Source organism: Dipodomys merriami, unplaced genomic scaffold (genome assembly GCF_024711535.1).
Source record: "Dipodomys merriami isolate MVZ:Mamm:240054 unplaced genomic scaffold, mDipMer1.0.p SCAF_11, whole genome shotgun sequence".
In the NCBI taxonomy this organism is placed as follows: domain Eukaryota; kingdom Metazoa; phylum Chordata; class Mammalia; order Rodentia; family Heteromyidae; genus Dipodomys; species Dipodomys merriami.
Genome location: NW_027202382.1, coordinates 13,231,194 through 13,243,944, shown reverse-complemented (window position 1 = coordinate 13,243,944; position 12,751 = coordinate 13,231,194).

Here is a 12,751-nt window from a genome sequence, read left to right as displayed (position 1 = left end):
CTAGTAAACTTGGAGATTCTCTACACTGGGGCACCAGTGTTGCCTGTGCCTGGGAGACATAAGGAATTGGTTATGAAACTATCCATGAGGCTGAAGAGAAGCCTCACATGGGGACAATGGAGCAAGAGTCCTCTTGGGGGCTGAGGACACATGAATCTGAACAAGTGGGGCTTTCTGCCTCTGGGAGCATTTCTGTGGGCAGTAACACCAGTCCCAGCTCCCAGACAGCATACTTCCTTCATCTTCCTGGACTGTTCTTGCCTTGGGCCAGCCCCCAGTGCCCAAGAGGGCTGATCCCTCCTGAATATTTGCCCCAACACTTCAGGTGCTCAGAAGGGCAAGTGGAGAGACAGGCAGCATTGCAGGGGCCTGGGTGCCTGCTCAGCTCTCCCTTTCTTCCTGGGTACTTCTCCTCTCTCATCATATACCCTCTTCTCAAAGGAGGGTAAATTGCCACATTCTTCCCAGCCCCGACCTACACCACAGGCAAACACAGTTTCCTGAGTGAAGCTAGGAGCTGTGGTTTGTTTTGGTGAATTATGATGTTTAGAGAGGCTGAACCAAGATCTTGAAAGAGCAGGACAAGGGGTTTTACCTCAACTCCAGACCTCAGTCATGTATGTTCCATCTGGTTTTGTCTGAATAGGTGCTTACCTAGCCAAAGCAAGACTGTAGAATGGGGAGAGGCAGACTAGACTGTCTGCTGAGGATAGGAGTAATTACCACCTTCACTACCACCACCACCACCACCAATTTGTCTGCTGGGAAAAGTCTCTGATGCCATCCTGGTCTACCTCTGCTTGCTCTGTGTCTGACAGTGCTCCTGAGTGTGTCTTGTGAGTTTGGCTGACAGAGCTAGTCCCTGTTGGTTCTCAGCATCTGTGGATTCTCATCCTGTCTTGTACCTACTCTCTGTGCAGGTTCACTGCCCACAACCTACAGGGGATTGTACTCTGAGATAATAGCATATCCTAGCACACAACATGGCTGCCTCATATTGGAAGAATATAAGCAGTAGAGAGAACAGAGAAAATCTTGGACTAGGAGATCAAGGTTGACTTCTGAGTTACCAAAATCAGATCACCCCTCTCTGGCCCTTATCTAGAAATGAGGTGAAGGGTTGTTTGTGTTGTTTGGTGGTAGACTTCTTGCCTGGCATTTGTAAGGACCTAGATTCAATCCCCAGAACTGCAACAACAACAACAAAAGCAGTTACCTGGTTATGGTGGTGCATGACTGTAATCCTCAGCACTCGGGAGAGTGAGGCAGGGAGATCAAGAGTTCAGAGTCAGTATGGGCTATGAAACGGGAACCTGCCTTAAAAGACCAAAAAATAAAAATTTTAAAAAGGAAAGAGGAAGAAAGGAAAGGAAATGGGAGTAGAGAGCAAGGAAAGAAAGAGAGAGAGAAGGAAGGAAGGAAGGAAAGAAATGAAGGAAGGAAGGAAGGAAGGAAGGAAGGAAGGAAGGAAGGAAAGAAATGAAGGAAGGAAGGAAATAAGGAAGGAAGGAAAGAAATGAAGGAAGGAGAGAAAAAGGCTGTGAAGGTCCTTCAGAGCTGCCGGCTAAGGAAATTCTTTGGGGCATTTTTGATCTTTATTTCTCTAGTCTTCCAGACAGTTAAAGGTTGCAGCTGGAGGACTCCTATCCCCCCTCTAAGGCTTCAAGGCCAGAAATGGGTCTACTTTGTCAAACCAGGAAACCTAGGAAGGAAGAGGGAAGAAAGGGCAGCCCCTGGAAGTTCTGAGGGACCGCTAAGAGCATGGCATAGGATCTAAAGGGGACTAGGCCTTTGCACAAATTCCCCTGAAAGGGCTTGTTGCTTGGTCTTTTCCAGTCTGTCTCACCCCTGCTCTGAAGCTGCAGAGACACAAAGTTGAGCTTACAAAGTGAGATATTAAATTTATCCTGTGAGCAGGTGCCGGTGGCTCATGCCTCTAATCCTAGCTACTCAGGAGGCTGAGAGCTGAGGATCGTGGTTCAAACCCAGCCCAGACAGGAGAGTCCATCACACTTTTATCTCCAATTAACCACCAGAAAGCCAGAAGTGGTTCTGTGGCTCAAGTGGTAGAAGGCTCACCTGAGGAGCTCAGAGATAGAGCCTAGGCTTAGAGTTCAAGCCCCACTACGGACAAAAAGAAAAAACCAAAAACAACAACAAACTTGTCCTGTGGCCAAACTCCTGCTTTCTTCCCAGATACAGCCTAAGGGAGATCCAAGTTTTCAGCCTCCCAAATGTTTTGAAAGGGAGTCTTCCGAACTTTTCTGTCCAGGCTAGCCTCAAGCTATGATCCTATAAGCAGGAAACAAATACAGGAATAAAACTTTAGAGATAGGTAAGGTAGCTCAGTGGTAGAGTGCTTGCCTTGCATGAGGCCCTGGATTCGATTCATAAGTACCACATAAACAGAAAAAGCCAGAAGTAGTGCTATGGCTCAAGTAGTAGAGCACTAGCCTTGAGCTGAAGAGCTGAGGGACAGCGCCCAGGCCAAAAAAAAAAAAGTTTAGAGATAGCTAAAATAGAGTCCCAATGAATCTCCATTGAATTATTGCAGCTATATTGGAAGTTGAAGGATTGCGGATCAGGCTGGCCTGCATAAAAAGTGTGACTATTTTGAAAAAATAACTAAAGCCAAAAAGGCTGAGAACATGGCTCAGGTGGTAGAGCTCCTGGCTTATAGGAGTTCAAACTCTAATACTCCCCCCACCAAAAAAAAAATGTTTGGGCAAAAGGAAAATGAAGGTTGGGGTATAACAAGTGGTAGAATCCTAGCAAGAGTGAACCACTGAGTTCAAAGCCTAGTAACACACACACACACACACACACACACACACACACACACACACACATTCACAAATTCCAGATAGAAGTTTGGAAATGCAGAAAAGAATAAAGAGCAATAAAATAGTAAATATATGTGTAAACCTAATTGTTTGTTGTATGGGAACATCATCACCTATTATTATTATTACTACTATTATTATTGTCTTATGAGGCTTAAAATGTATGTGAAACTAAAATGTGTAAAAATAACATACAAGCCTAAAGAAAGTAATTGGAGAAAAATTGTTCCAAGATTCTTAATTGTCCTGAAAGGAGGTAAATTCCTATCAGACTTTAATAAGTGAAAGTAATTATTGTAAACCCTGTAATATCACTAAAAGAGTGGTAAAAGGACCAGTTACTAGTGACACAAGCCTCCAATTCTAGCTACTTTGGAGGCTGAGATCCAAAGGATCATGGCTTGAAGCCAGAAATGTCCAAGAGATTCCATCTCCAAAATAACCAGCAAATACCTAGGTGGGAGATGTAGCTTAAGTGGTAGATCTCCAATCAAGAATTCAAACCCCATGGGGCTGGGAAGGTGGCTCAGTGGTAGAGCGCTTGCCTTGCACACATGAGGCCCTGGGTTCGATTCCTCAGCCTCACATAAGCAAAAAGAAAAAAGCAGGAAGTGGCACTGTGGCTCAAGTGGTACAGCGCTAGCCTTCAGCTGAAGAACTGAGGGACAGTGCCCAGGCCCAGAGTTCAGGCCCCACAACCGGACCCAAAAAAAAGAAAAAAAAAGAATTTAAACCCCAGAACTGGCCAAAAAGTAAGCACACACACACACACACACACACACACACACACACACACACACACACACACACACACACACAACCTCAAAATCACTTGACTCTTGGCTATCCATCTAGTATCAACAAATATCTGACGGGGAAATTGAGTCTCAAAACACCCATTATTTTTCATATGCCTTGAAGAACTGAACTAAGCTGAAAAAAAGTGAAGTTCTTCCCTTCTGAACGTCAGCTTTTTCTTGATTAGGATTTGGCAGCATGGCAATCATGTGACCTTTGAGAGATGGTAGGGCTGAAGGTCATATTAGACTTGGGTAAAAGAGTAGAAATAGCATTGGGGAAAAACACTTTCTAGAAGTTTGGCTATGAAAGAAAGCAGAGAATTGAAGTGAAATGAAAGGAGTGGTCAATGAAGAATTTTAAGGATGATAGACACTAGAACATGTTTGTGTGCTGATATGATGAACATATTTTCAACCTCATGGCAGGTATACACTTCCCATAGTGAATTCACAAGTTAGCTTTCTATAGCTACCTGATGGTGGCATTTTAACTGACATGAGTGAGAGAAAGCTCATAGGCCCAGCTCTAGTCTTTCTTATTGAACCTCTCCAGCTACTTCTATTCCTTTCTCTTCATTCCTGTCATCCTTGACCACAGACTGAGGCTCCATCCCCTTACTTTATCCCAGTGCTCTCGACTGAACTTTCTGTCACCAGGGATACCAGGTTCCAACCCTTCTACATGAAATTCTATTTGTGCTTCTTATGTGTCAGGTACCATCCCAGGAGTTGAAATTTAAATGTGTCACTTACAATGTGTCACCTTTCCATGTAATAACACCTCTTGGCCCCCTCATTTTCTTCTGGCTGAATCCTTTATTTCTAGAACTCCTCCCCTTTTTGCTTTCCTCCTTCTTGACTTTCAGCCAGTTCACTGTAATGGTGTAAGTTGGCTTGTTTGAGAAAGAGATGCTTGATTGAGGAAAGAGGAGGCTCTGGGTGTCAGAGATTGTCTATTTCACTCAGGCCAGAGGTCCCTGTGGCACACAGTGCTGGAGGAAGGTTCAGTTTCCCTGGACTGAAAGTCCCTGGGGCAATATTTGAGCTAGAATGCAAGTTCCCGGGAGACAAAGGTAAGAGCAAACATCTTACCCTGATGAGCCAGGACCAGGCTGTGCCAGAACTTTTGTTTCTTACTTGGGAGAGGCTTCAGGTTTCTTCCTTTCTGAGAAGTATGTGTAGGCCACGTGGACACCACAGTGGCCAGAGTCAACAAGAAAAACAATACCCGGGGGAAAATCCATCTCCCTGAAGTCACAGGACTGCCGTGTGTGTGTGTGTGTGTGTGTGTGTGTGTGTGTGTGTGTGTGTGTGTGTGTGTCAAAGTTTCTGTCACATGACTGCACAAGCCTCTGTCTATGTGCTTCATAGCTGTGTATGTGCATGCTCTGGGCCCCTCTCTGTGTGAACCGCTAGGTGTTTAATGCGGGGAGGGAGAAGAAGAGGCAATCTGTATTGTGCCCTGTCACCAGGAATTCCTGCATGAGTGTATGTGTTGTGGGCGTGTATGTATCTGCATGGCTATCTGAATTCTGTGTCTAGAAATGAATGCTATGTGTTTGTTTGTATGCTTCTATGTTTATATGTATTTGCCCTTTTAAAATTCCATGAGTTTTCCTACATCATATTTTAAGTTGTGTCACAAGGCAGAGAAGCACCACCGCTGAAGTCTCTAAACCCAATGTTTCACACTCCAAAATATACTTCTTTCCAGTTCTTTCTTATTCACTCTCTCAGCAAACCCACTTTTCACATGTAGACGTGGGGCCTATTTGGGTCCATAGCACAGGCAACCATACAGGGAGTCATGGCTATAGGGAAAAATACAGACTATGTCCTCCTCTCCCTCCCAGAATACCACATATATGAGCATACACAGATATGAAGCACATACAGAAATAGGTGTACAATCATTTGACATGTCCAGTCCTCACAAAACAACAACTCTCTCCTTAGAACTCTCCATTTACTGTGTCCACAGCACAGGTAAGCCTTGCTGAGGGGAAAAAAACAAAAAACAAAAAAACAGCTAGGTAGATGGAGATTCCTCAACCAAATCCAGCCACATTCCCTCTCCTGTTTACACCTCCTTTTCTCAGCAACACCATTTTTCACCACCCCAAGTGCTGCATTCTGAAGACAAGGACTTATCTCTGAGGGGAAGATTCTTGAGGTTAATTGGTGTGAACTTGCTTCATTTCCTAATTCCCTTTCACCTGTAAATATGGCTTTAGCATGTAACAGCATCCATTCTCCCCATTTTTCCTGCATTGTGACACTCTTCCTCATAGCCAAGACTAGGTCCTCTGGAAAGACCCAGTCTCAGGCTGGGATTGTAGCTAACAGTTCATCATATCAGCATACCAACATGCTCTGGTATCTTCCATACTTAAAATTCTAGCATGTACTGTACAAGGAGGCCCTGTATCTGATTGCTTGCACTTGAAAAAAAAATCCATCTGAGTGCTCTTTTGTTTGTACTCTATTGGTAAAAATGACAGAATTCCCAAGTGTAGTGGCTCAGGTCCATAATCCTAAACCTGGGAGGCTAAGGCACGTGGATTGAAAGTTAGAAGCCAGCTTGGATTGCTAGAGAGTTCCAGACAGAAAAAGAGAATACTGACCTAACTCAAAAGGTATCTTTTACCAGCTTACATAGCTAGGAGACTCAAAGTTGTGTCTTTTTTTAGGAATAAGATCATGGTACTACCTGGACATAGTCTTAACACTGTCATGCTTTCCTCATCGATAAAATGGGATATTAATAGCTATCATGTAGAATGTTTGTTCATTCAGAAACATTCAGAAATCAGACAACATCCTAATGGCTGTTAATGGCTGCCATTGTATCTTCCTTTTTATAGTATTTTCTAGTCAAGGAATAAAAGTATTTCCATTGGCTAGACTTAGAACACTTAAGCCTTTCCTTCCTTTCTTCCTTCTCCATCCCTCTCTCACTTCTCTTTCTTTTTCTTTCTTCCCTCCCTCCCTCCTTTCTTTCTTTCTTCCTTCCTTCCTTCCTCTCTCTTCCTTCCTTCCTTCCTTTCTTTTTCTTTCTTTCTTCTCTCTGTTTTTTTCCCTTTCTTTCTCTCTCTCTCTCTCTGTTTCTGGGGCTTGACCTCAGGGCCTTGCACTTCCTAGGCTGCTGCTCTGCCTCTTGAACTATTCCCCTAGCTTTAAGCCTTTTTAATGATATTTCAGCTAGGGCTTCATATGCTTGTCTGGGGCTGGCCTCAAAACTGTGGTCCTCTTACCTATGCAACCACACCTTGCTTATTAATTAAGATGGAGGTCTCACTAAATTTCCATATAGTCTGTCCTCGAACCAAGATCCTCCTTATCTCCTTCCATCTCTTGTGTATAGATGTATGAATTGCTGTGCCTAGAGGCCCTACTTCTTTTTTTAATATACATTTTTATTGTAAAGATGCTGTACAGAGGGATTACAGTTACATGAGTAAGGTAATGAATACATTTCCTATCAAGCATTGTTAAACACTCCCTCCTTTGTTTTTCCCCTACTATCCCTTCCCCACCCCCCAAGCTGTAAAGTTCATTTTCAACATAATGTCTTGTATATCTCACTGTTATAATGTGTCAACCTGTATCCTTATTTCAGCATTTTGTTATTTCCCTTCCCCTCCCCAAATTAGAAAAATGTATATACAAGATGCAGGACACCAGAATCAAATACAGTGAAAACAAGGGTTATACCATGGGGGAAGAACATACAAAAGAAACAAAAAAAAATCACATAGTGCATTATAAGCACATTAAACAAAAACAGCAAGAAAGATAAACCCTCTTGTGTCCCTACCTTGGGGTTCATTTCACTTAACATCATCTTATATGGTCATATGTACATAGCTTTTGAACTTTTCTGCTTGTCCTAGACATATACTAGTTATTGCAAATAAGGGAAACCATGGGACCTATGTTTCTTTGGGCCTGGCTTACTTCACTTAATATAATTTTTCCAAATCTTTCTATTTCCTAACAGATGGGACGCTGTCATTCTTTCTGATGCAGGCATAGAATTCCAATATATATGTATATATATATATACATATATATGTATATATATATATACATATGCCACATTTTCTTGACCTGTTCATCTACTGAGGGGCATCTGGCTTGGTTCCATATCTTAGCTATGGTGAATAATGCTGTGATAAACATAGTTGTGCTGGTAGCTTTAGTATAGTCTTGTTTGTGATCATTTGTGTAAATGCCCAAAAGTGGAATTGCTGGGTCATAGGGGAGCTCTATGTGGAGTCTTTTGAGGCCTTACTTCTTAATACCCAGAAGAGAGAAACCAGAAACTTATTTTGGCTTAGTGTCCACCACCGGGCTATTCAGATATGATGGGACAGATATAGCTGATGAAAGGTGGTGTTTGATAGCTCACTTCTGGGAGTGGGCAGAGCCTTACAGGGAGAAAGAGGAGTGGTGAGCTTATTAGTCACCTTAAAAATGTCATATGAAGCTGGGTGCCAGTGGCTCACACCTGTAATCCTAGTTACTCACAAGACTGAGATCTGAGGATCACAGTTCAAGGCCAGACCTGGCAGGAAAGTCCATGTGACTCTTATCTCCACTAAGCTACCAGAAAACCAGAAGTAGTGCTGTGACTCAAGTGGTAGAGTGCTAGTCACGGCTGACTGCTCCCTGCCCCCCCAAAAAGTCATGTGACTAGAGAAATAGAGAATTCCTTGCTCTTCTACAGTCAGGGATAGGAAATAAGGATGGAACTTTTCCATGGATTTAGTTACAGAAGGGCCAGCCCCTCCCAAAGCGAAAGTTTAGAACTTATTCTGTGCCTCTGAGTCCCTGGAGGCTCTGAGAAAGTAATCTGGGGAAGGAGGTTAGAGATGCCACTTAAAAGGCCAGCAAAGCTGGGAAATCCCTGTGGGAAAGTACAGGAAGCTTCTGGGGTTTGTTGTGATCTGGCCCTGCAGATTCTGTTTGCACAAATCCAAGATCAAAGGTGTGCTAAGCAAAGCCTCTAGAAATCACAAGTGCTAACAAGTCATGATGTAGAGAACTTGCCTCTCCTTTGAGCCCCAACCTTGTGGTGCAATCCCTTTCTGTGTAAATAAAAGAATATGCTGGCCACATATTCCATTGCAGCTTGTCACAGATGATGAATTGGCCAGTGGACACACACAAGGATTCTCAGGGTCCCAGACAAAGGGGAAGACTAGGACACTAGACAGTTACCACCTGGAACACACTAGTAGAGTACACACCCAACTGTGAGGCATTTCAGTAAAGGGGAGATTATATCCTCACCCCAAATTAACCACATCTAGCCTTTATTTTGACTCCAAAATCATGTAGTTTTTGTTTTAATCAATGTAGGTATGCAAAACCAATACAAGTATTCTCTGTCAGGGATTCTTGCTTTGATGTGGAAAGTGAGGATTAAAAAAGAGAAGCTGAGCTCTGTTGATTTCTACCTGTAATCCTAGGTCCTAGCTACTCAAGAAACTGAAATCTAGGCTGGAAAGGTGGCTCAGTGGTAGAGCGCTTGTCTTGCAAGCATGAGGCCCTGGGTTTGATTCCTCAGCACCACATAAGCAGAAAAAGTCAGAAGTGGTGCTGTGGGACAGTGCCCAGGCCCAGAGTTCAAGCCCCACAACCGGGGGGAAAAAAAGTTGAAATCTGAGGATTGAGGTTTGAGCCAGCCCAGGAAGAATCTTATCTCCAAATCTTATCTCACCAAAAAGCCACAAGTGGAGGTGTGGCTCAAGTGGTAGAGTGCCAGTGTTCAGCAAAAAGCTAAGGGACAAGTACCCAGGCCCTAGTTCAAGTCCAGAACACACACACACACACACACACACACACACACACACACACATGCATGTACACATGCACGCATGCATGCATATATGCATGCACATACACACAGAAAAAAATCATGTCCTGTTATGGTAGAATTGTGTGATGCTTTTTCTCGAACTTTGCCTTATCCTGTTAGGTGAAATTATTATAGTTTAATAGGAAGTAATTAAGTACTGTAGTTTACAAGGAAGTAAAGCTAACCTTTCATCCTACTTTGACACTCAAAATATTGACCTTGCCTTCTACCTCCTTTGTCCTTGAGACCAAGGATCTTTTTCCTTCAACCTCTCCTTAATAACCAAAGACTGCTAGAGGGCCAGTAGTTTTTCTTTGGTTGTCCTGCCCTCTGCTGGATTAATTTGAAAGGAGATAAGCTTTGGCTACATGAACTTCTGTAAAAGGCACCTTCCCTGAAAGGGGGCGTGATTGGAAAACCGGATTTCCTTTGGCTATTTTTTCTCTAAAAATCATATCCAGGAGCTCTCCAAGTATGAGATTGGAAGATTCCTGAGCAATGTTACTGTCTGGTTTAGAGGTTAGAAGTTGTCTGTGTGAAGGTCTGCTTGAGTTTCTTCTTTGCATCCAAGACAGGATCTCTTCTGTGTCCCAGGCTGATCTGGAACTCCCAATTTTGTTCCACAGGCTCCTGAATGTCAGGATTATAGGAAAACAACACCCCCACTATGCTGTTTGAGTTTCTTTGTGTACATATGGTGGACAGATGGAAAGAGACCTTATTTTTATGGTGTTTAAAAAATTCCTAGACAAACCCCTCTGTACAGTATGTTCACAAAAAATTAAATTAAATTAAAAAAATTCCTAGACAAATTCATCTTTTTTTTGTTTTTTGTTTCTTTTTTTTTTTGTCGGTCATGGGGCTTGAACTCTGGGTCTGGGCGCTGTCCTTCAGCTCTTCAGCTCAAGGCGAGCAGTCTACCACTTGAGCCACAGCACCACTTCCAGTTTTCTGGAGGTTTATTGGAGATAAGAGTCTCACGGACTTTCCTGCCCGGGCTGGCTTTGAACCATGATCCTCAGATCTCAGCCTTCTGAGTGGCTAGGATTACAGGCATGAGCCACCTGGTAGCAATTGACAGTTTTATCAGTTTGTTAACAAGAGATCAGCTTATGATTTGGGTCATGGAAATGGACTAATTATATAGCTGTAATACATGTATAAGCAAGCAATTCCTTAACAAACCCTTTCTTGAGTAGGCAAAGATTGCAGTTTCAGGTCTAGGCTGTACCTCTCCTGTTCAACATGTATGAGGCCATGGATTCAATCTCCAACATCACCACCCCACAAACAAAAACGGATATACTAATCCAGTTTGTTACAGAGAAAATATGGACGAGGAAGGCAAGCCGGGGCATGGCTGTCAAACAGAGATTTTAAAAGCCTGTATTGATCTAGTGATGTGGCTCAAGTGGTAGAGTACCTGTCTAGCAAAGAGTGAGAGTCTGAACTCAAAAGTTCAGCACTGAAAAGAAAACAAAACAAAATCTGATATGTCTAAAGCTAAGGATGAAGATGTATAGATTTCTCAAGGGTGGTGCTTGTGATCTGATTTATGTGGCTGTATAAAACACAAGCACAGCCATAAATAACAAGCTCTGACTTGAAACAGGCTGGTAGGCACCAGGGATTTTCTCAAGCAGCAAGCAATATAGATAGATTACAGCTCCTGCCCTCGTATCTCTCTCCTTTCTTTCTTTCCTTCCTCCCTCCCTCCCTCTCTCCCTCCCTCCCTCCGACCCTCCGTCCCTCCCTTTCTTCCTCTTTCCTTTCCTTCCTTATTTCTGCAGTAGGAGGGTTTGAATTCAGGTCCTTATACTCTTCTACTTGCTAGGCAGGCACTCTACCATGTGAGCCACTCCAGAAGCCTTTTTGGTGTTGGTTATTTTTTGACCCCTGGGCTGCTTGGACTGTGATCCTCCTATTTGTGCTTCCCTGCACTACTGTGATGAGAAACAGTCCTCCTCCATTGGTCGGATGGTGTCTGACCATGTTTGCCAGAGCTGGCCTCAAATTGTAATCCCTTGATCATTGCCTACCAAGTAGCTTTGGTTATAGGCTTGAATCACTGTTCCTGGACTATTGTCACATTTAATACTCTCTTTCTCTCTCCTTTCCTTTCCTTCTTCAATGTTTTAGAAAGGTTTTATTTTTGCATGTTCATAAGAAACAGTGCTGATGATTCAGGAAAACAAAGAGAATATATATTAGTACAAATTCCATCACCAAGATGATGCTAGGTAACCGTCATTGTAAATAGCTCTATGGATACATACAAATAGGAGATAAGATGGTAGCTAAATCGAACAGGTTCACAACATTTTTTATTTTATTTTTTGTAGGTATTGGGGCTTGAACTCAGGGCCTCACACTCTCCCTTGCTTTTTTTCTTCTTGAGGCTGACACGTTAACACTTAAGCCATACCTTTACTTCTAGCTTTTTGCTAGAAGTAAATTGGACTTGAGTTTCATGGACTTTTCTGCCCAGGCTGGATTCAAACTGTGATCTTCAGATCTCAGCCCCTGAGTAGCTAGGCTTACAAGTGATAATTTTTACTGAAAATCTTCAGGTCATATATATTTTGAAATTTGGAATTTTTCATATTTTGGAAAGGTTATGGTAGTATATATTATATATTATGTGAAATTATTATATAAGCAATATTATATATTTTATTACTACTGAAAGACTGCAGCACTTGGATCAGGTCCTTTGTCTTTATGGTCTTGAAGAATGAGTCCACAAACAGAGGAAGAAGAGAAAAAACAAGGATTTATTGAAGAAAAAGATAAGCAGATCTCCTGCTAGACGGGAGGGGTCCCAAGGGAGACCTTGGGGGGTGTTGTGCAGGAGTTAATATGGTATCTCCAGGAGAGAGCTATATTACTCTTGAGATCATTGGACAGCCTGTGAACCATATCAGTCCCTGGAGTCAATCAGAGGCTGCATGAAGCTTGTATGAGCTCTCCTTGCATCATTTAATCCCCGCCTTCCCCCCCCCCCCCCCCCCGGGTCTGGTACTAAGTTTGGAGCACACTGGAGGCGACAGGCCATGATGTGATGCCAAAGAGCCTGCATTCACCACTGGTCAAGGCTATAGTGATATGTTTAGGGGTCAGCATACAGGAGTGCTTGGGTCCATGGTGAAGGACACAGAACCTGTATGGGAGGGGACCTTTGCACTGCTTATCAGTATTTTTTACTATCAATCTTCTATATAGGCATAAGTATCCCCCTAATCAGA